The sequence below is a fragment of the Otolemur garnettii genome, unplaced genomic scaffold (assembly GCF_000181295.1).
Source record: "Otolemur garnettii isolate 467f Iridium unplaced genomic scaffold, OtoGar3 scaffold00102, whole genome shotgun sequence".
Lineage (NCBI taxonomy): Eukaryota > Metazoa > Chordata > Mammalia > Primates > Galagidae > Otolemur > Otolemur garnettii.
In genome coordinates this window covers 3,993,509-4,017,386 of record NW_003852497.1, presented here as the reverse complement: position 1 = coordinate 4,017,386, position 23,878 = coordinate 3,993,509, and positions in this window count along the sequence as shown.

Sequence of the window (23,878 nt, the reverse complement as noted above, 5' to 3'; positions counted from 1 at the left end):
CTTTCTTTCTTTTTTTTTTTAAACAAATGGAAGCTCTGAGGCCCCCTTGCATCCAGCAAGCCTATGGGGCCATTTTCCTAACAACCTATGCTCACTTCATGTCTCTCTGTCACACTTTGGAAATTCTCACCATATTTTAAACTTTTTCACTATTAAACTTGTCTTGGGGTGCCATCAATCACATCCATGTAAAACAGTGAATTTAATTGAAAAATGTGTTTTCTGACTGTCCCACTGACTGGGGAACAGTCTTCCTTTGCCTATGGACCCTTGTTTCCTAAGACAGAATAATATTGAAATTAGGCCAGTCAGTAACCCTAAAGTGGCCTCAAAGTGTTCAAGTGAAAGAAAGAGTTGTGTGTCTCTCATTTTCAATCAAAAACTAGAAATACTTAAACTTAGTTAGGAAGGCTTGTCAAACAGCAAGACAAATCAAAAGCTTGGCGTCTTGGGCAAACCGTTAGCCAAGTTATGAATGCAAAGGATTGTTTTTCAGGGAAGATAGAAGTGTTATTCCAGGGAATGCCCAAATTCATAAGAAATGGAAACAGCCTTATTGCTGAAACAGAGAAAGTTTGAGTGCTCTGGATAGGCGATCAAAGCAGCCACAACATTCCCTCAAACCAGAGCCTAACGCAGACCAAGAACCTAATCCTCTTCAATTCTATAAAGGCTGAGAAAGGGAAGGAAGGCAGCTTCAGATAAAAAGAGAAAATGTCTGAAGCTAGCAGAGTTTGGTTTGTGAGATTTAAAGAAAGAAGCCATCACCTCTACAACATAAGAGTGCTAATGTAGAAGCTGCAGCATGTTATCCAAAAAAGTCTAATGAAGACAATTGATAAAGAATTGATAAAGATACCTTATACACCAAACAACAGATTTTCAGTGAGGTGAAGATGAAACAGCCTCATATTGGAAGAAGATGCTATTGAGGGCTTTCATAACCAGAGAAGAGAAATCAGCACTTGGCTTTCATGCTTCAAAAGACAGGCTGACTCCCTGGGGAATACTGCAGTTGGTGACTCAGATGAAATTCCATTCGGAAAATTCCAGTGCCCATAAGAATTATGCTAAATTTGCTCTGTCTGGGCAGTATAAACGGAGCAAGAATGTTGGAAATCTTCATGGAGACTTTGAGGGATTCAAGACATCAGTGGAGAAAATAACTGTGAATCCATTAGAAATTATAAGAGAACTAGAATTAGAAGTAGGCCCTGAAGATGTGACTGCATTGCCGTCATGTCACAATAAAACTCAAAAGGATCAGGAGTTGCTTCTTATGGATGAGCAAAAAAACCAAAAAACAAGTGGTTATTTGAGATAGAATTTACCCCTGTTGAAATGACACCAAAGAATTCAGAACATTACATACACTTAGTTGATGGAGCAGGGGCAGGGCTTGAGAAGACTAACTCCAATATTGAAAGTTCTGTGGCTAAAAGTGCTATCAAATAACACCATATACTACAGCACAACCCTGTGTATAATGAAGAGGTGATTAGTACATCAAACTTCAGTGTTGTCTTTCAGAAACAGAAACTCCCACAGCCACCCTCACCCTGACCAGTTAGCAGCCATAAACACTGGGGCAAGATCCTTCACCAGCAAAATGATTACAACTCACTGAATACTCCAGGGGATGATTGGCATTTTTTGGTAACAATGCATTTTTTCATTAAGGCATATATATATACATAATGCTACTACATACTTAGTAGATTTTTGTATAGTGTAAACATCACTTTTATATGCACTGGGAACCAAAATTTCTTGTGACTTCCTGTATTATGATGTTTGATTTACTGTGATGATTTAGGACCAAACCCATAATATCTCTGAGGCAATATTCCATACATAATAATCTTAATCTCTCTCTTTCTACCATAAGTCAGAAAGAATCCCTCTGCACCAACTTTGTGGCAAATATAACTTTTGTACCAGAGAAGTTAACGGTGAAGACTGTAGTTTATTAATCAGTTCCAAGTACGCTCTTGGAGTATTTTAAATACATTATGATATTTAAGCACAGATTTAAAGTGGGTGGATCTTGTACAAACTGATCAAAATTGGTCTGATACAAATCACCTTGGAAAAAGTTCCTTAACATGTATTAAGTGCCTGATATGGGACAGGCACTTGTAAGGTGTTGTCAGGAAAATAATAATAAAAAAATTCCTTCCTTCAAAGACCTCACAGGGTAGTTCAGAAGTTATTTGAGTTGGTGGAGAAGTGTGTGAAACCTGAGTTTCACAACTTAGATCTTCTTTGACCCAGCCAGAGAGTAAGGACCAATCTCCTATCTGTGGAGACTTGGAGGGTTTTGAGTAAAGGACACACCTGGGTGGTAGATGAGAAGGCTCCCTCCGACCACTGTGCTGACAGTAGGCTACAGGGTCATGTGGGGAAATCAGGGAAGAAATCCAGGCAATGAGTAACAGATTCTTGCACGAGGATGGAAGCAGTGAAGTGTTGCTGTGGTGGTTTTCTTAAAGTATTTTAAATGTAAAACCTATGGTGTAAGCTGTGCTAGGAAGAGTGAAGCTAAAATTCCAAAGTAGAGTCCTCAGTTTCCACAAAAATCAGGTTTGAATTGTTTATTATCTATTAAGTTCTCAGTGTGAATGTCATGCTGTCATTCCTGTGGGAAGACATTATACTGTGGTTCCCAAACCCCAGGCCACATAGCAGAGGTGAACACAGCAGCCAGTCAAGCCCCATCTGTGTTGACAGCCGCTCCCCATGGCCCTCGTCGCAGCCTGAGCCCCACCTCCTGTGAAATCACTGGGGGTATTAGATTCTCACAGGACTTCAAACCCTACTGTCAACTGATCCAGCTCAGTGCTCCCACGATTCTGCATTATGACAAGTTGTAGCATTATTTCCTTGCATACTACAATGTAGTAATAATAACAGAAATAAGGTAGACAATAATGCAGAATCATCCTGAAACCACCATCCACCCCACCCCACCTCAGTTCATGAAAAAATTTCTTCCATGAAACTGGTCCATAATTCTAAAAAGGTTGGGGGGCCCTGATGTATTATAACATTCGCTGAGAGAAATAAAGGAAATAAGCTAAAATAGAACTTAAGAGAAATGTACAGAGTTTCCAGTGGACGGAGGCCTACCCTGCATTATTTTGGCCTCTTTCTTCCATGGAAGACAGGGGTATTTTGTGGTCTAACTCACTTGCATAGAATGGAGGCAGCCAGAGCTGCAGGAACATTTTCTGCAGTAACATCTTAGGGAATGGGGGGGTGGGGAAAACTAAGGCTGGTTCTGTCCCATGAAGTCCCATTTAAACCTGAGTCAGTGTGTTTCACATCCATATGCTGCGATGAGACCCACTTACTTTGCAGGGCCAAAAATACCCTTCACCCTATACCAGTTTAGAAACTTTACATTCCTGGACTACACATCTTGGGATTTATTTGCAGCTTCGGAAGGACAGTGCTTGAAATTGCAGGGCATTTGCCAAAAATTGAACTTATCAAAGTTGAACAGTCTCCTGTTTTTAAGGTTAGAGCACTTTCCTTAATTGTAGAGTAGGACAGGAGATTTTTGCTGCCCAGATGATCTTCTCAGAGTTTAGAAAAATGAGGTGTTCCTTTGCCAAAGGTGGAAAATATCAGACATAAGATGATCCATCTTATTTCTAGATGTTAAGTTTTCCTATATATCATATTTTCAATTTTTGAAGGTCATGGTAGATTTATTTATTGTTGGGATTTGCCTTTTTTTTTTCCTTTTTTTTAGCCTGAAACCCTGGGTTTTGTATTTTTTTCCCCCTTCCATTGATGTGTCAAGTTGCCTACATCTATCCATTTTCTTAGAAAATTAGTAAGACTGATGAGGAAATGAGTTTATATTGGCTTGGCCCCTTGACCCTTCCTGTTCTGTCATATGCATTTTAAATGACCCAGAGGAATGATCTGCATTAATAAAGATGAATTATTAATTATGTCTTATAATTTAATAGTTGAGGGCTGATTTCTTTATTTTTAGAAAGAGGTTCCACTTAGAACTCTAATGGGCACATTTAGATACACTATTCTCTGTTTCAAACCCTGCTTTTGGAGGCAGTAGCTCTGGTTGCAAGTCTTGCTGCAGAAGAAAATGAAGAAGCAACAGATTCAAAGGAGACATGGTCCATGCACTAAGCAGACACTTGGGCTTTGTTGCCAGAAGCAGAGAGCTTTATCCCTGGGGGGATTTAGTTGTACACCCAGCTCTTATAAACCCAATGAGCTTTTCAGGGTCTGGTACCTCTTTGTACAAGGGCTTTATTTGTTCATTAAAAGCCAGGGGTATGGGCAGTGCCTGTGGCTCAAAAGGTTAAGGTGCTGGCCCCATATGCCAGAGGTGGCAAGTTCAAGCCCAGCCCTGGCCAAAAAAAAAAGGTAGGGGTATGCAGTACTCCAAAAAGAATTTGAAGCTAGATTCATCAGTTATCACGTCTACTCCTTCTGCTTCCCAGCCTTGGCTTACCAAACTCGGCACAGTTGAATCCAAATGTTTCAAGCAAGAGCACTGGAAAGAGCACTGGAGTGAGGAGGAGGAAACATAAACTGAATGGTGTGATGGGTGGCAGTGCACAGCAGCTTCCTGAGCCTCAGTGTCCTTAAAGGGGAGATAGTGAGAGCAGGTAAGTTTTAAAGCAACTTGCAAATTTGAAATGGAATTTGTAAAATGCGTATAGCCCTGCAGGAGGCCACTAATATTTTAAATGGTGATGAAAATAAAGTGGTTTTCACAGACAAGTGATAATCCACACATCTGTGGCCATTCTCTTCCTTCACTGTCACATGAGGAAGGTATTATAATGTGTTCTGGGCCAACCTCAGTCCTCCTGCTTCCAACCATATCTGATCCAGGATGAGGATGAAGGCTGCCAGGGATCCAGGTCCCCTCCACTTACACCAAGAGGTTGCATTGTCAGCATCTGATTTGTATTTGACTCAGGAGCAAATGCCTTTTAACTCTAGGCCAGGAGTGGGGAATTAGTGGCCTTAAAGCCACATGTGGCCTTCTAAGTCCTTAGTGTGTCTTTTTTCCTGAATCTAAATTTTACAGAACAAATCTTTTTGTTTCTATTAATATATTTTGTTCATCTTTTATATTCTTATTTTATTTTTAAAATACATTTAAAATGCCAAAGAATAAAAAAGTTTCAAAAAAAAAGATCCTCCCAGATTGACCAGCACAATTAGAGCACTAGTAAGAAATAAGGGCTAAATTGACAGCTGCTAAACTGGTGATTTAGTTCCAACTTCTCCCACCTAACAGGCATCACTACCACACAAGACTGGTTGGGGAGAGTTTATGGGGGTCAAGTATACCAGTCTGTTATCACCTTCTGACAATGGTACACTGAGTTTCTGTATGAAGTAGAATTTGTGCATAGTTGTACAGCACAGAAGTATTTTTTAACTCTGTCTGCTTAACAGCCCATCACATCAAAGGAGAACTAGAGAACACTAAAGAAAGAAAACAGATTTATTAGTGAGGACTGGGAATTGCAATGTTATCTTATTTCTGCTAAAGATAAGATGATTTGCTTCCTTTGTGATACTGCAACATTAAAATAATTCAATGCATATTAGTGGTATAACACTCATAAGGACCACAATGAATTATTATTATTATTTAAGATTCATTGAGGGTACAAATAATTAGGTTACACTGATTACATTTACCTCTGTTTGGTAAAGCCCCGCTTATAATTGTGTCCCACCAACCCCCAGAGGTTTGCCATACGCTGTGACCTCCCACTCTCCTTCTCCCTCCTTCCCTCTCCATGCTCCCTCATTCCCATAGCCCCACCTTGTATTAGCTCATCTGCTGCCTTCATATTAGAATTCAGTATACTGGATTCTTGATTCTCCAGTCTTGTGATGGTTTACTAGGAATAATGTTTTCCAACTCAATACAGGTTAATACAATAGATGTAAAGTCTCCATCTCTTTTAATGGCTGAATAGTAATCCATGGTATACCTATACCACAGCTTGTTAATCCATTCCTGGGTTGGTGGGCATTTAGACTGTTTCCACATTTTGGTGACTATAAATTGAGCTGTGATAAACAGTCTAGTGCAAGTGTCCTTATGGTAAAAGGATTTTTTTTCTGAGTAGATGCCTAATAATGGGATTGCAGGTTCAAATGGGAGGTCTAATTTGAGTCTTTTAAGGATTTTCCATACTACCTTCCAACAGGATAACAGTGTTCCCTAGAGCTCTTTTCACTCTCAATTTTCTCAATCTCAGCAATGACAAAAAAACAGCTATAGAACGCCATTGTACATCTCTCATTCATTCATCATCCTCTACAATATGACAACCTATTTTTTATAAAAAACCTCACATGTCAGAGTGGAAGCCTGGTTATGTACTGTATTGGGGTCGAGGTTTTGCCCATATTATTACAGAACATCAAGAGAAGAGGTGGCTACCAGCCTACTGTATTAAGCCTCTACACGAGCAGGAAACCTTGCCAGCACCTTAACAAATTTATTTTCACTAACTTTTCTTTTATTCACAGGACCCTAGCCTAGGCAATTTCATAATAGAGAAACCCTGGATCAATCTCCTCTGTGGGAATTCTAGCTGCCTCTCCTGTATCACCAACCATCATCAGTAGGAAACAATTAAGAGTGGTCAGCATCCTTTTTCCCAAAGAGGCAGTTGAAACTTCTATGCAGAGTGGGAAGATTGATACAGGATTTTATTATTAAGGGCTGTATATTAAGCCCTAGGCAAGCTTAGGATGCATCTTCTAAACCCTTGAACGTTATGACAACAAAGATCTCGAAGAGCAGGCTTTAAGGTAACAGTTATACTGGTATTGGCCAAAGTAAGAGAATTTCACTTGTTGGATTTATATCTGTTTCAGTTGGGCATCTGATCTTTACTTAAAGTTATACTGCTCTTTGGAAAGGGCAGCCCTTTCCCCACCTAACTTAGCTTCGGGTGGTGCTTAATACTTCCCATGGAAGTGTCATGAGCCCTAGGGGTCAGCATGTAAAACATAGTTAAGTGGTGATTAGCACAAAGGGGATAAGTTTTCCCCTATGCCTAGTTTGGCTAAAATAATTTTCCTTTATAACTGGATTAGCTCTGTTGGTTATACCTATATGCCCTTTTGTTTCTTTTACTTAGCAGGAAGAAAAGCTTCTCAGTGAGGAGAATGACAGAAATAACCAACAACAGATTTTCTCCCTTGCCTATCCAGAAATGTCTTTAATACACTGGAGGGGGGGAAATGTAGAGGACACCAAGAACAGACAACCTCTGAGCAAGATGATTTACAGCTGGGGATTGGACGCTTGGGCAATTTGTCTACAGGAGCTCCTTATGGAGAAAGAGCCCAAGCCTTCAGCATGTAGTCATTTTTAATTACTCCCCTCACCTGTATTGTTCTGTCTCAATAAAAGGCTAGTGTTGAGGTTGCTTGGAGCTACCCTGCAAAGAAGGGCTAGCCTGCCTCCTACAAGCTTGTACTTCTAATCTGCATCACACCTAGTTCCTTCCTGCAGTGATCAAGACCAGGGCCACAGGGGCCCAAGGGGTTGTGACACTACTGTCTTGGTATGTTTTATACTTTATTCAAGTCAAATAGATTTTCTTTGATACAAAGAGTTACTTACGTTGGACACTGTGGGAAACAGAATGTGGGAAATAGATATCTTCAATCACTTTCAAGATAAATATTGTGAACTTGGACCGAATTTAGTAAATTTAGCATATGTATGTATAAATAGTGTACCTTCCATGACAGGAAAACATGAAGGGTTTATTGCATATATTATGCAGATATATGAGCAGATACAGATGCTCTCATTTTTTTCATTGTATCTTGCATTAGAAAATTTGTGTGCCAAAGCTACTATTTCAAGTGATGCAACAAGTTATAAGTATTGTTAACTATATTCCTGCAAATGCAACACAGCATTCCAAGTTTCACAACATATTAAAAGTTAAACAAGCATGTACTCAGTGTGGAGTTGCCTTTTCATTCTAAAGTACATTGGCTATTGCAGGGCAGCTGTTAGCCAAAATGTTATCTCTGAGAAATTTTATGAAGAACAGGATCAGCAATGTGAATTACTGAAAGAAGATTTGTATAGGAATGCAGCATCTCTGCAGTGCCAAATTAAAATGACTTGAATATTTATTTGCAAGGTGAAATTAAGTCTATATGTGGTATATGCTATGTGGCAAAAAGAAAAAAATCCAAGCATTTACCAAAAAGCTATCTTTTTTCAAAACACTTCTTCAGGGTGGCACCTGTGGCTCAAAAGGGTAGGGTGCCAGAACTCCCACCTGGCTCCTGCAACCCTCCAGCCCAGATGCTGGAGGTGGCAGGTTCAAACCCAGCCCTGGCCAAAAACTGCAAAAAAAAAAAAAAAAAATCATCCACAAAATGTTTCACAATGGTAAATGTCATTGATGACCAGGATATATTGCCAATCATTTCAAGAATATGCAGCTGTTACAGACCTATTGGAGAATACAATGAAAGTTTCACTAACTTTGAGAATCATAACATCCCACTCAAATTAGCATTTTAGCCTCACCTAGTTGATGTCACCAAAGCACTGAAGGAGCCATAGATGGAATTGATGAAGCTCTCAGTAGATGACATTTTAAAATCATTATTTAATGTTAAGAAAGCTCCAACTGAAATATGGAAAAATACAGTATGATACCCAAACCCTTGGCAACATGCTTGAAAAATACTTTCATGCTTTTCAATAACTTATTGCTACACTCTACCTAACCCAAATCAAGAGAGGATCAGCTGAAACTGGACCTCCATTTTGCAACCAAATATTCAAATGCTTTCCAGCAAAAAGCAACACAATAAAGTCATTATAAGGTTAATTAACTTTAAAATTAATATATAGTTTTCTTTTTTAAATTATTAAGTACATAGTAGTGGCCTTATTTGATTATAGCTAAATTTATGCAGACTTCCAACATGAAGTTTTCCACTCCCCTGCTAGGCCCTCAAAATTTAAAACAAGCTCTGAACCCAAGTGGACAGTTAAAATATTTCTGTGAGTCTCCTTCAGAGTTTGGATTGCAAACAAGATTAACAGGATGGAGGTAAAGATAGAATTAGAATTTCAAGGAGTAATTCAAAAGTTGTCTCAAGAATTCAATGAATTCAATGACAAAATCACCAAAGATTTTGATACGTTGAGGCAAGAACTTGCAGCCCTCAAAGATCTGAGAAATATAGTAGAATCCCTCACTAACACAATGCAACAGGCAGAAGAAAGGATCTCTGACATTGAAGGCAAAGCTTTTGAATGCTCCCAAATGCTCAAAGAGGAAGAGAAATGGAGAGCAAAAATGGATCATTCCCTGAGAGAATTGTGGGACCACTCCAAAAAAAACCAAACATTCACCTCATAGAAATCCCTGGAGGAGAAGAGGATGGTCCAAAAGTCACAGATACTCTACTACAAGAGATAATTGAGGATAACATCCCAAGCATCACAAGAGATACTGGAATCAGTATCTAGAAGATGCTTTATTTGGGTTGAGTCATGCTGGGGTTCTAGACACATTGTAATTAACTTTGCCAAAGTTAATAAGAAAAAGAAAATCCTGCAAGCACCTAGACATAAGAAAATCATAACCTACAAGGGGAAGAATATTAGAATGCCTGCAGATCTTTCCACTGAAACTTTTCAAGCCAGAAAAGGATGGTCATCAACCTTCAATCTCCTAAAACAAAACAACTTTCAGCCCAGGATCCTGTATCCAGCTAAATTGAGCTTCATTTAATGACAGAGAAGTTAAATACTTTAATGACATACACATGTGGAAGAAATTTGCCATAACCAGGATAGCCTCAGATCCTGGAGATTATCCCCATCCTCCATAATGACCAGCACAATGCTCTACCACCAAAGTAAACTCACTCTGAAATTCTTGACCAAAACCCAATTTCCACAGTAGTAAAAAGATTCAAAATGTCCACTGGACTTTTGAAAAACTTGACACCCAAAGTACTACCAGGCTTATCAATACTCTCAATTAATGTGAATGGCTGAAACTGTCCTCTTAATAGGCATAGGTTGGCTGACTGGATACAAAAACTCCAGCCAGATATTTGCTGCATACAAGAATCTCATCTTACCTTAAAGGATAAATATAGACTTAGGGTGAAGGGATGGGCATCTATAATCCAGGGAAACAGAAATCAGAAAAAAACAGGGGTGGCAATTTTATTTGTGGATACACTAGGCTTTAAACCAACAAAAGTAAGTAAAGACAAGGATGGTCACTTCATTTTTGTTAAGGGAAACACTCAACAAGATGAGATGTCAATTATTAACATTTGTGTGCCCAACCAGAATGCTGCTCAATTTATAAGGGAGACCCTAACAGATGAGCAATTTAATATTTTCCAGCACCATAATAGTTGGAGATTTTAACACCCCTTTGGCAGTGTTGGATAGATCCTCCAAGAAGAAACTAAGCAAAGAAATTTTGGACTTAAACTTCACCATACAACAATTGAATTTAACAGATATCTACAGAACATTTCATCCTAACAAAACTAAATAAACATTCTTCTCAGCAGCCCATGGAAAATCCTCCAAAATAGATCACATCTTAGGTCACAAGTCTAACCTCAGCAAATTTAAAAGTATAGAAATTATTCTTTGTACTTTCTCAGGTCATTATGCAATAAAAGTTGAACTCACCAATAACAGGTATCTGCATACTCATACAAAGACATGGAAATTAAATAACCTTACTCTGAATGATAGCTGGGTCATAGATGAGATTAAGAAGGAAATTGCCAAATTTTTGAAACAAAACAATAATGAAGGCATGAATTATCAGAACCTCTGGGATACTGCAAAGGCAGTCCTAAGAGGGAAATTCATAGCATTGCATGCCTTCCTCATGAGAATGGAAGGAGAGAAAGTCAATAACTTAATGGGACATCTTAAGCAACTGGTAAAGGAAGAACATTCCAACCCCAAACCCAGCAGAAGAAAAGAAATAACTAAAATTAGAGAAGAATTAAATGAAATAAAAAAACAAAAGAATTATTCAAAAGATCAATGAATCAAAAAGTTGGTTTTTTGAAAAATTCAACAAAATTGATAAACCTTTGGTGAACCTAAGCAAAAATAGAAAATTAAAGTCCATAGTATCATCAGTCAGAAATGACAAAGGTGAAATAACAATGAACACCTCAGAAATTTAAAAAAAAAAACTTAATAAATACTACAAAAAACTTTATTCTCAGAAATATGAAAATCGGAACAAAATTGACCAATACTTGGAAACATGCCAACTTCCTAGACTTAATCAGAAAGAATTCTCATGAGGAAGGCTTGCAACACTGTGAATTTCAGAACAAACCTATATCAAGAACTGAAATAGAATCAACTATATGAAATCTCCCAAAAAAGAAAAGTTCAGGCCCAGATGGCTTCACATCAGAATTCTACCAAACCATTAAAGAGGAACTAGTACCTATATTACTTAACCTTTTCCAAAACATCAAAAAAGATGGAATACTTCCCAAAACATTCTATGAAGTAAATATTACTCTGATTCCCAAACCAGGAAAAGACCCAAGAAGAAAAGAAAACTATAGACCAATATCTTTAATGAACATAGATGCGAAAATGTTCAGCGAGAACGTAGCAAGCAGAATCCAGCAACACATCAAATGAATACACCATGATCAAGTGGGTTTCATCCCAGGGTCTCAAGGCTGGTTCAATATACATAAATCTATAAATAGAATACATCACATAAACAAACTAAAAAACAAAGACCATATGATTCTCTCAATAGATGCAGAAAAAGCTTTTGACAATATCCAGCATCCTTTCATGATCAGAACACTTAAGAAAATGGGTACAGAAGGGACTTTTCTTAAACTGATAGAGGCCATCTACAGCAAACCCTCAGCCAATATCATATTGAATGGAGTAAAATTGAAAATATTTCCACTCAGACCAGGAACTAAGCAAGGTTGCCCATTGTCTCCACTGCTTTTTAACATTGTAATGAACGTCTTAGCCATTGCAATCAGGCAAGAGAAGGTGATCAAGAGTATATTAAAAAAGTCAGAGATCAAACTTTCACTCTTCATAGATGATATGATTTTTATACCTGGAAAACCCCAGAGACTCAACCAAAAAGCTCTTAGAAGTGATCAAGGAATAGGGTAGCATCTCAGGATACAAAATCAATACTCACAAATCAGTAGCTTTTATATATACCAATAATAGTCAAGCCAAAAAAAAAATAGTCAAGAACTCTATTTTCTTTACACTTGTGCCAAAGAAGATGAAATATTTGGGACTTTACCTAACAAAGGATGTGAAAGATCTCTATAAGAGAATTATGAAGCTCTGAGAAAAGAAATAGCTGAAGATGTTAACAAATGGAAAAACATACCATGCTCATGGCTGGGAAGAATCAACATTGTTAAAATGTCCATATTACTGAAAGCAATTTATAAATTTAATGCAATCCCTATCAAAGCACCACTGTCGTACTTTAAAGATATGGGAAAAATAGTATGGAACCAGAAAAAAACCTTGAATAGCCAATACATTACTCAGAAATAAAAACAAATCAGGAGGTATCACGCTACCAGACTTCAGATTATACTATAAATCTATAGTGATCAAAACAGAATGGTATTGGCACAAAAATGGAGAGGTGGATGTGTGGAACAGAATTAAGAACCAAGAGATGAACCCAGACACTTATCATCATTTAATCTTTGATAAGCCAGTGGCACCTGTGGCTCAGTGAGTAGGGCACAGGTCCCATATACTGAGGGTAGTGGGTTCAAACCCAATCCCAGCTAAACTGCAATAAAAAAAATAGCTGGGTGTTGTGGTGGGTGCCTGTAATCCTAGCTACTCGGGAGGCTGAGGCAAAAGACTCACCAAAACCCAGGAGTTGGAGGTTGCTGTGAGCTGTGATGCCATGGCACTCTACCAAGGGCAATAAAGTGAGACTCTGTCTCTAAAATATATATATATATATAGAGAGAGAGAGAGAAGATGCTCTATTTAACAAATGGCACAGGGAGAATTGGTTTAGCAACTTGTAGAAGACTGAAACTGGACCCACACTTCACTATTAACAAAAATTGACTCTCCCTGGATAAAAGAGTTAAACTTAAGATATGAAACTATAAAGATTCCTGGAGAGAGTGCAGGAGAAACACTTGAAGAAATTGGCCTAGGAGAATACTTTATGAAAAGGACCCCTGCAGGCAATTGAAGCAATACCAAAAATACATTAGTGGGATCTGATCAAACTAAAAAGCTTCTACACAGCCAAGAACACATTAAGTAAAGCAAGCAGACAGTCCTCAGAATGGGAGAGGATATTTGCAGGTTATACTTCTGTCAAAGGTTTGATAACCAGAATCCATGGAGAACTCAAACTTATTAATAAGAAAAGAACAAGTAATCCCATTTCATTGTGGGCAAGGGACTTGAACAGAAGCTTCTCAGAAGATGATAGGTGCATGGCCTACAGACACATGAAAAAAATTCTCATCACCTTTAATCATCAGACAAATGCAAATCAAAACCACTTTGAGGTATCATCTAACTCCCATAAGCATGGTTCACATAATAAAATCCTAAAAGTACACATGTTGGTGTGGATGTGGAGAAAAGAACACTTCTGCACTGCTGGTGGAAGTGCAAGCTAATACATCCCTTTTGGAAAGAAGTATGGAGAATACTCACAGATCTAAAAGTAGACCTGCCATTTGATCCTGCAATTCCTCTACTAGGAGTATATCCAAAAGACCAAAAATCACTTTATGACAAAGATATTTGCACCAGATTGTTCACTGCCACTCAATTCATAATAGCCAAGTCATGGAAGAAGCCCAAGTGCCCATCAACCCATGAATGGATTAATAAATTGTGGTATATGTATACCATGGAATATTACACAGACTTAAAAAAAGATAGAGACTTTAACTCTTTTATGTTTACATGGATGGAGGTGGAAAAAATACTACTTATTAAAGTATCTCAAGAATGGAAGAAAAAATATCCAGTCTACTCAGTACTACTTTGAAACCAATTTACAATCACTCACACTTTCATATGAAGAATAGATCATAACTATTGGCCCAAGATGAAGGAGGGAGGAGGGAGGAATGGGAGGAGAGAGGGGAGGTCAGATTGAAGGAGGGTGAATTGTAGGATCACACCTGTGGTGCATAATGCAAGGGTACATGTCAGAGTATAAATGCCTTAACACAATAATTAAGTAAATGAGATAAGGTATATATTAACAAGTGTGATGTAAGCATTCCTAATTCTATATGAAATCAGCACATTGTAACCATAAATGCATTAATGTATACATGACCTATGTGTTTACGACTTAATAAAAAATAATAATTACTAAAAGAAAAAAAGGAAACCTGTATTAGTTTCCTCAATCCTCACGATATCTAATTTTGCAGAAATTATCATTCTACTTTAAATATTAGGAAATGGAAAAGGAGATTGGATGTCTGTCATTGTACACAAAAATTAACTCAAGATAGATTAAAGATTTAAATGTAAAACCTGAAAATAAAAAAAAGTGCTATAAGAAAATCTTGGAAAAACTCTCCTGGACAGGAGCATAGGCAAACAATTTGCAACTAAGACCCCAAAAAGTAAATGCACCAAGAACTAAAATTGATGCATAGGATTTAATTAAACTAAAAGGCTTCTGCACAGCAAAAGAAACAATTGAATGAGTAAATAGATAACGTATAGAATGGGAGAGAATATTTGCAAATTATGTGTCTAAAAAAGGACTAATATCCAGAATGTACAAAGAACTCAAATAACTCAGCAAGAGAAAATAAATTACCCCATTAAGAAGTGAGCTAATGGCATGACCACATATTTTTCAAAAAAAGATATACAAATGGCCAATAAACGTGTGAAAAAGTGCTCAACATCATTAATCATCAGAGAAATGCACATTAAAACCACAGTGAGATATCATCTTACTCCAATTAGAATGACCATTATTAAAAAGTTAAAAAAACAATAGGAATTGGTGTGGATATAGTGACAAGGGATCACTGTTGGCAGGAATGTAAACTAGACAACCTCCATGGGAAAACATATGATTAGCTATCAAAGAACTGAAGGTTGACCTACAATTTGATCTTGCAATCCCATTACTGGGTATCTATCCAAAGAAAAAGAAATCATTATGTTGAAAAGCTACTTGAACTCTTATGTTTCTCACAGCACAATTCATAATCACAGTGATATGGAATCAGCCAAAGTTCTCATCATTTGATGAGCAAACAAAGAAAATGTGAGATATATATGTGAGATACATATATGACCTCATATATATATATATATATATGAGATATATATACATATATATATGTATGTATGTAGATGTGTATATGGGGGGGTGTATTGCAGAGATGAGAGAGAGAGAGAATGACTCAGCCAAAGAAACAGTGATGATGCTTTTTGCAGAGGCTTGGGTGGAACTGGAGGCCATCATCCTAAGTGAACTCAGAAAAATAATTGCAATATGTTCTCAATTATAAGTGGGAGCTAAATGGTGAGTACACAAGGACACACAGAGGGGTATAATGGACACTGTCGATGTTAGAGGGGGATGGAGGAGGGAAATGAGTGATAAAAAATTACCTTTTGGGTATTCTGCACACTATTCAGGTGATGGGCACACTAAAAGCCCAGACGTTGCCACTACATAATATACACATGTTCAACTTGTACTCACTATCAAAATTTTTAAAAAGAGAGAAACAGAGAGGAAAGTAACTTGAAGGAGATTATATAGATAGTAAGTTGCTCAGCTAGATCTATGAAGTGCTTTTTTCTTCCACCACATCAAAAAAAAATTATGTGCATTTGTTTTTTTTAATTTGCTTTACTCCCTGAAATTTGATGGCTCCAATTACATATGTATTCCTAAACAGGATTTCAAAGAAGAGGAAAAATGAAAGTCATAAAGTTCTGGGCCTAAGAGAGATGGCCCCAAACAGAAATCTCAAGATCATCAGAGCTTTTTAACTAACAGTCTAGGTCCAAAAGTCAAAGCTCTCAGTATAAATTCAGCTTCATCACTTACAGGTATGAAGCAATGTGTATGGAATAATGAGTCACATGGCTGAGTTGCATTCACTATCTAAACTCTAAAAATAACTTGCATACTAGTCAAGTTAACAGTTCTGGAGCCAGAGACGAGAGACCTAGTACAGGAATTAGAGTATAAAATGAAGGTGGTGGGATCACACCTATGTTGTATAATGCAAGGGTACATGTCAGATCTATTAAGCATAGAGTATAAATGTGTTAACATTAAGTAAACGAGATGAGGTACATATTAACCAGTGTGATGTAAGCATTCCAATTCTACATGAAATTAGCACATTTTACCCCATAAATTCATTAATGTATACATGATCTATGTGTTTATGATTTAATAAAAAAAAAAACTGAGAAACTACAAAATAAATAAATAAATAAATAAAATGAGGATTTTGCCTTAAATCTGAGAAGTGTTATAACCATTGTGATCTGAAAAGATAGACTCGGACTCCACTTAGATGCAATTAATTGGAGATTTATTTACACCTATGCAGGGGACTACTGTTCTGAGAGACAGGTGGCCCTGAAGTGGAGGGTAGGTTGTCTTTTATACTTTTTTGTGTGTAGCTAAGCAAGCAGGCCAGTACAGAAGCAAAACATTGCAGTTAAGTTGGGGCAAGGTTACAGCCTGGGTAACTATGGATAGCTTGGGTAACTATGATTACAGCTTGGGTAACACAGCTTAGGTAGGTTTCCCACTATTGTTTGTTCACCAGGAACTAGGGGGGTTTTGTGAACTTGGGGACTTTCTGTGCTTCCTTATACTGAAGGCTTTTCTCAGAATTGACCAGGGCGGTGGAGCTGGGAGACAGAATGGGAATGGAAACTTGCCCATGGGGCCGGGGAATGGGTTGGGAGCTTGCCCATGACAAGAAGACCTAGTACTTCATCATATGAAGCAAAACAGAAGGATATTTGAACTGGTTGGCTTGACATTATATTGAGAACTGAGTGATCTCAGTTTTTCACTAGGGCTCCCTAAGACCATCCCTGACTTTGGATTTTGGTTTCATTGCTCAGTGGGTGATACCTGGTATAGAAACCTATGACCTCGACTTTGAGAAGAGGGAGAAAGTGTAGAGAGGCAGGTGGTTATCAAGTCCTGCCGTAACAATGAGGAAAATGCAGTGAGGTTGACTTTTGACGAGGAATGCAGATCTTCATGGTTTATCAGTTTGGTAAGGATTTTACTTTCCTAGGTAGAAAATTGGGGCCAAGAAGAACTACTTCTTTTTCTCTCTAGAAGCAAATAATCAACAACAACTGGCATTGTCTTAAAAATCCTTTCCCATGCACATTTATTATACTGTGACCCACCAAACAGGTGTCCTTGGTATGAGATTTTAATGCCTTTAACCAGATTAGCTAAGATCTAGGGCAATAACAGAATATAGCATTAATCAAGGGGCCAGCTTATAGTAATATCATGAAGATCTTTCACGTTTTGGTTTAACTAAGATCCTCAACTTGCTAAGAATTTCTTGTAAACATTGCTAGCCCAGCACCACCAGAAAAGAAAGCACTGAATTCTCTAATTATTATGAAATTTGAAAATACACCTCAATGTCTGGCAAGTTTAACAGTCACAGTTTAATCAAAAAAGTTGCATTCAAATGAATTAGTGATCAGGAAAGGCAAATACATCCTCAGAATAGCCTTGTCAACAACTCAAGTCTACTACCATGCTCACCAGACTCAAGGCAGAAACTGATTTAGTTTTCTCCTTTCTTAACTTTTTCTCTCAGCTGGGTAAGGCCTGATGATTAAATGCATATATCCAAATGTCCTATGATTTCTATGTCCATTCCACAGAAAGACAAGAAAATTTCACACTCCTATTCCAACTCTTACTGGATGTTTGGGACTTACCCATTCCAAAGGTTTAGCAGGAAACAGATGCACTGGCTGCCTTGTGGCACAGACATACCTCCAGGCACTGAGACATGTCAAGGCCATCTCTCAACTCGGGCAGCGTGACAAGTAAAATTCTCAGAAATAACATGTCTCAGGCTGCTCCATCATGTTTCCAGGAACAGAGACCAACTCAACGTGAGAACAACTTGGATTAACATAATAGGAGTTACAGAATAATTAAATTCTTCCACATCACACATAAGTCTAATGTGTTAATAAAAAAGTAATCACACCTCCATTGTTTCTGCAGGTTCAGCGTAATTACATAGCAGTTAGAACGCTCTCCCCACCCTTTATTCATACTCAGCAAGGACTCCTTTTACCATCTGCTGATGCTTAATTAATATACATTAAATGCCCTGCTCTGTTATTAACTATAATTTAACAGCTCTAGATCCAGGGCATCACAAATGGAAGACATAATGAAGGAAAATAGTATCTACTTTTCACATTAAAACATTATACACACATTTATCTACACGTTACTCCATCTAATCCTGTTTTGCACAGATATTTTTTCACCTTTTAAGCATGGGATGACTCTTGAAAGTTTCAAGAGTTTACAGTTCACTGAGAGCCAAGAAAGAGTTTTGAGTTTTTTCTTGGCTAAGCACAATCATCTGATTTGAACTTTAACTCTTTCAAAAGCCTGAGAATTTGGAGAATTGGTAGATGATTAGAAGGAAAACAATGTGGGTTTTTTTTTTAATACATGTTCAATCTGCAAATGTTATAATGGGGCAGTGCCTGTGGCTCAGTGAGTAGGGCGCTGCACCATATGCCAAGGGTGGTGGGTTCAAACTCAGCCCTGGCCAAACTGCAACAAAAAATAGCCAGGCCTTGTGGCGGGCACCTGTAGTACCAGCAACTCAGAAGGCTGAGGCAGAAGGTTGGAAGTTGCTGTGAGCCATGACATCGCAGCACCCTATTGAGGGTGACAAAGTGAGACTCTGTCTCTTAAAAAAGAAAGAAAGAAAGAAAGAAAGAAAGAAAGAAAGAAAGAAAGAAAGAAAGAAAGAAAGAAAGAAAGAAAGAAAATGTTATAATGTGTAGATCTCAGCGGTGAAAGAGAATGATGTCAGGTCGAGTGAACATAGGTTGCCCTTGCTACAGAAATTCAGATGTAGTCAAGACTTCTGACTTAAATGTACTAAGCTCTCCAAACCAAAGAGGATTAACCCTGCAAGAGTCTGCATGTGTGAGGAAATAGGGATTGGCATGACCAAGATTACTTATCTAGTCATGGCACAAAGCAAGAATCCAAACTAATGACCTGGGAAGGGCAGAGCTATGGAAACCATCTGCCACTTGTCCCACGGACAGGCAACAAAAAAGTAACGTATTATCTAAAGAGAAATTAAAAACAACTATGAAACCAGTTAAAAGTCAGCATGACTTTTATTATCACTAGCAATGGCAATTTCCATGATAAAATACTTATCCCTAGGTGGTGGAATGGGCTGTTGAGTCCCACTCACTCCCCATAGGTAGACACTGCCCAAAGCTCTTGACTCAACAATTCAGTCACATTTTTTAACACCAGGCCATCCAGTCTCAACTCTCGTTCTTAAGAAAAAAATTATACCAGAAATGTTTTTAATAGGATGTCTTTATGTAGGCAAAAGTATATTTTCAGTATATCTGAGCTAACCCAAATAATGCAGATAACAGGCTCTGCTTTGAGGAATCCCAGCATGGTACCACTCTCTGAGAACATAACTCTCAACAAACCTCCAACTCTACAGAGTTAGTCAGAGATGGAAGGAGGAACTGCACATCCCTAAAAACTGAAAACCTTCTGGACACAGTAGCAACAGAAGACATCCATTTTTGAATCTCGTATGTGCCAGGATATAAGTTCTGGGTGTTGGTCCTAGATCCCAGGCCTGCACTCTTATAAAGTCAACTGGCTCTATGGTTTTTAAGAATGGTTTTAGTGCAGAAATCTAAGAAAAGATTGGAGACATCGTCCAAATTTTCCTGTGTGAACCAGGTATCTTCTGTAGTGAACCAAAGTCTTCTCAGAAAGGGAAATGGCAGAAAATAACAGAGAATAATTTCTAAGAATAACATTACACAATAGCTTTATTGAATGAGCTGGAGGGCTTTAGTTTTGCTCCATCATATCACAATAAGGAAATTGAGAATCACGGGTGATGAGTCTTTTTTTTGCTTGTTACTTTCTTCCTATACCCATTTTCCTCCTACAGCACATAAGCAAGTGGGGTGACTTTAGGGGCGATGATGTGTTTGCAGTCATTGGGAAGACTGTTATTCCATTCCCACATTTAACTTAACTTACTCAAAGACAGTTGATAATTTGTGGATTTGAAACAGGATTCAGGTATTACACCCTCAGTGCCCTCTCTATATTCAGCATGCTGGAAAATCCCATTTCTGAATTGTTTCCTATGGTCTCACCTCTTCCCAAAATGCCCTGATCAACTATCCACTTCCCACATACTTCCACTTGCTGAAACTGCCTCAAACTTGGATATAGAAGAGAGATTTAATGCTTGGTATGTGCCAGGCACTTGGCTAATTTAGGGGAATATCATATTGATCATGATTTGTAGGGGGTGCAGAGAAAAAAGACATTAAACTAGAAATTACACTTCAAGTAATGTCATCACAGGAAGTGTTGTGATGGAGATTTGCGAACTCATGCCAAGATCGCGTTAGTGCTCAGCTGAAAGAATGTCTCCTCTGGGAAAGAATATGTAAGCTGAGACCTAAAGGATCAGCAGAAGTTCGTAAAGGTAAAAGGGTTCAGGAAGAAAACCGGGTGAAAGCCCTGAGGGCCAATTATTTGATTGTTTCAGAGAATTAAAAGGAAGAACAATTGGATGCTGTTGCTGGATGCAGGAGAGGGATGATGGCCTACACAGGTTTGGTAACTATGGAAAATGAAGAGGGACCCTCGGCAGAGGTAGCAATGAGATACAGGCATGGTCAGTGTACATGAGTGAGAATGGCTGCCTTCTGCCATGTCAGCAAATGTTACTTCTGGATATAAAAATCCATCTGATAGCTGAAACTGATTAACTTTCCAATAAGGAAAATGAAACCAGGCATCATTTTCAACTGTTTCCTGATGACTCTGATTGAATATACTTCTGTGGCCAAGAGACCAAGGCGGTGTTAGGGCAGCCCCAAGCACAGGACACCCGGGGTGGTGCCTTGGGGTCGTGCAGCTCCTGTACCCTGTCCTGGGCGTCTTCATGCCCCTCTTCTTTCTGATGCAGGTGGTGTCCCCTGTGATGCCTTTTATTAAGGTTCCTTGTTTTCTTGGGATAAGTTCGTAAGGTTTTTAGGTAGAGTATTCCCCTTCTTTATACCCTCAGTCCTTTTTCAGTGCCCTTCATGTAAGTGAATGTAAGAAAATGTGTATTAAACTGAAATTAGTCTATCAGAATCCCTGTTCAATCGAGTGTTAACCTCCCACCCCCTGCAAAAGTTAACCGGGATTAAATGATTCGTATAGCATCTCATGGGAAAGCAGCAACACCCCCCATTTGTATCTGAGATTCTCTTCAAAAGTCAAACAGGATCTAGTTCTATAGTTCAGGGAGGGATAAAAGTTCAACTTCATTCTCTCAGGCACTATCTTTCCAGAACCTTCCCCTACTTCTCGCATCCCCAGAAAAATGAAACAGCCCTTAGGATAAGTAATTTAAAAGATCTGAATACCTGGGAGCCTCAGCTGCCTTTATGGAGATGGAAAGGAGAAAATATTTTCCTGCCCATTGTCGCTGAGGCAAACTATCACTCGTCACTGACCAAAGAGCCAACAAAAGCCATCCTCGGTATGGGCCCTCTGGAATGTTCAGTGAAGTCATTTTCAAAAGTCACACAAATGCATCACTCAAGATATTACTATGACTTCAGAGTTTGTTGTGGGGTTAGTTTGTTTTTAATTCAATTATTTCTTAGGGGAAAGAAATGAGAACTATCAAGGAAGAGAAACACCCAGTGGAAACATTTAACTGTAATTTCTGAGGCTAGATACCATCTCTGTGCTGGACTTCTGTGCTAGATTTTACAAGTGTGAAATTGAATGCATTCCCTCTTCCAGCCTCCGAGGGCCATCAGCGGTTTCGCCCTGCCGGCTGAACAGTGCAGGGTGCAGAACAGAGAACAGGCACGGGGGTGGCCCAGCCCGGGAAGCTCCCATAGTGATGAAGAAGTGATATTTTTTTCAGGCTGAGTACAGCAATTTTTTTCCCCATTTGTTTGTCTATCTGACATCTAAAGAGCATGCTTTGCTAACTTCCAAAGTTTGCATTTTTTTCTTGCTTTGGTATTCTTATTCCTTTCACAGCAGCAAACTCTTTGAACATAACCCAGAGTACAGGCTTTGCACTGTAATCTTGCAAATGTGCAACATATTTTTTTGCATTTGTGTGTACCTGACTGCAACAAGTATCTCACAAAACAACACTTCACATATTGGGAGGCACTTGCTGCTTTCTTTTCTGTACTTCTTTCTTCTCTTCTTTTTTCTCTCTTTCATTTCCTTCTTTGTTTTTAATGTGGTGGGAAAAACCAATGGGTGATGCTTGTCAGTTTGAAAATCGCTCCTTTATGCCATGTTTGCAATATTTTTTCTGGATATAAAAATCCATCTTACAGGCTCAGTGCCTGTGGCTCAAATGGCTAAGGCCAGCCACATATACCCAAGGTGGCGGGTTCGAATCCAGCCCGGGCCGCCAAAAACAATAGTGACAGCTGCAACCAAAAAATAGCCGGGCGTTGTGGCAGGCGCCTGTGGTCCCAGCTACTTGGGAGGCTGAGGCAGGAGACTCGTTTGAGCCCAGGAGTTGGAGGTTGCTGTGAGCTGTGATGCCACAGCACTCTACCCAGGGGAATAGCTTGAGGCTCCGTCTCAAAAAAAAAAAAAATCCATCTTACAACTGAAATGATTATCTTTTCAATAAGGAAGACTGTTCTCTGATAACTCTGGTTAAATATATTTCTGTGGCAAAAGACTGGTATAGTTTTTAGATGAGTCAAGAGTATAGAACATAAAACAGAGGGGGAAAATGTTTATGTGAAATGCTGACTGGGTCACTCTTGGACTAGTGTGTGAAATTCTGGTTAAACTACTTCTAGAAAAGAGATAAAGAGATAAGGAAAATGGAGAGATTCCAGAGCAGGTATATGACTGGGTTGAAGTCACCTTAGCTCCCAGGCAGAGGAACAGTGTGGGAAGAGAGGGATCTCACAAAAGAATTAGGTTTCACCATATTTTGTCTCTGTGTTCTGCAGAGTGGCTAGAGTATTTGTAATTGGATTGCTTAGATTGATCTTAAATTATATGTTTAGAAGTTAGTAAATTTTATTTATCTACTCATTTATTTTACCTAAACAACATGCATACATCTATGTCTTCAATTATGACATCACAATTCTTTTATCAAGTCTGGGACCAGTTAAAGCGTCATTATCAGATCAGTCTTCTTGTCTGGGGAACAATGTCCTCAGCATGTTGTGACTGTGTTATGAGTGACAGTGCTTCGTGAAGAGGTTCATTTCATGCTTTATTAATTAAACACTTCTAGATATGTAGGGATGAAAGCCAAGACAGAGCCAGTCTTTAACCATGCAACCCCTGAGCCTCAGCCATTTTAGAAATCATATCATCCTCTCTCTTTCTCACCTCCTCATTTTTATGACTTGATGAAGGCTACACAACAAATCAGGTCAACATTAAGACACAAATTCAATTTTACTGATTCTTTCATCAGCTTTGTTTCCATTTTTGTTTTCACTTTTTGCTTTGGTTTTTGTTTCTTATTAAAC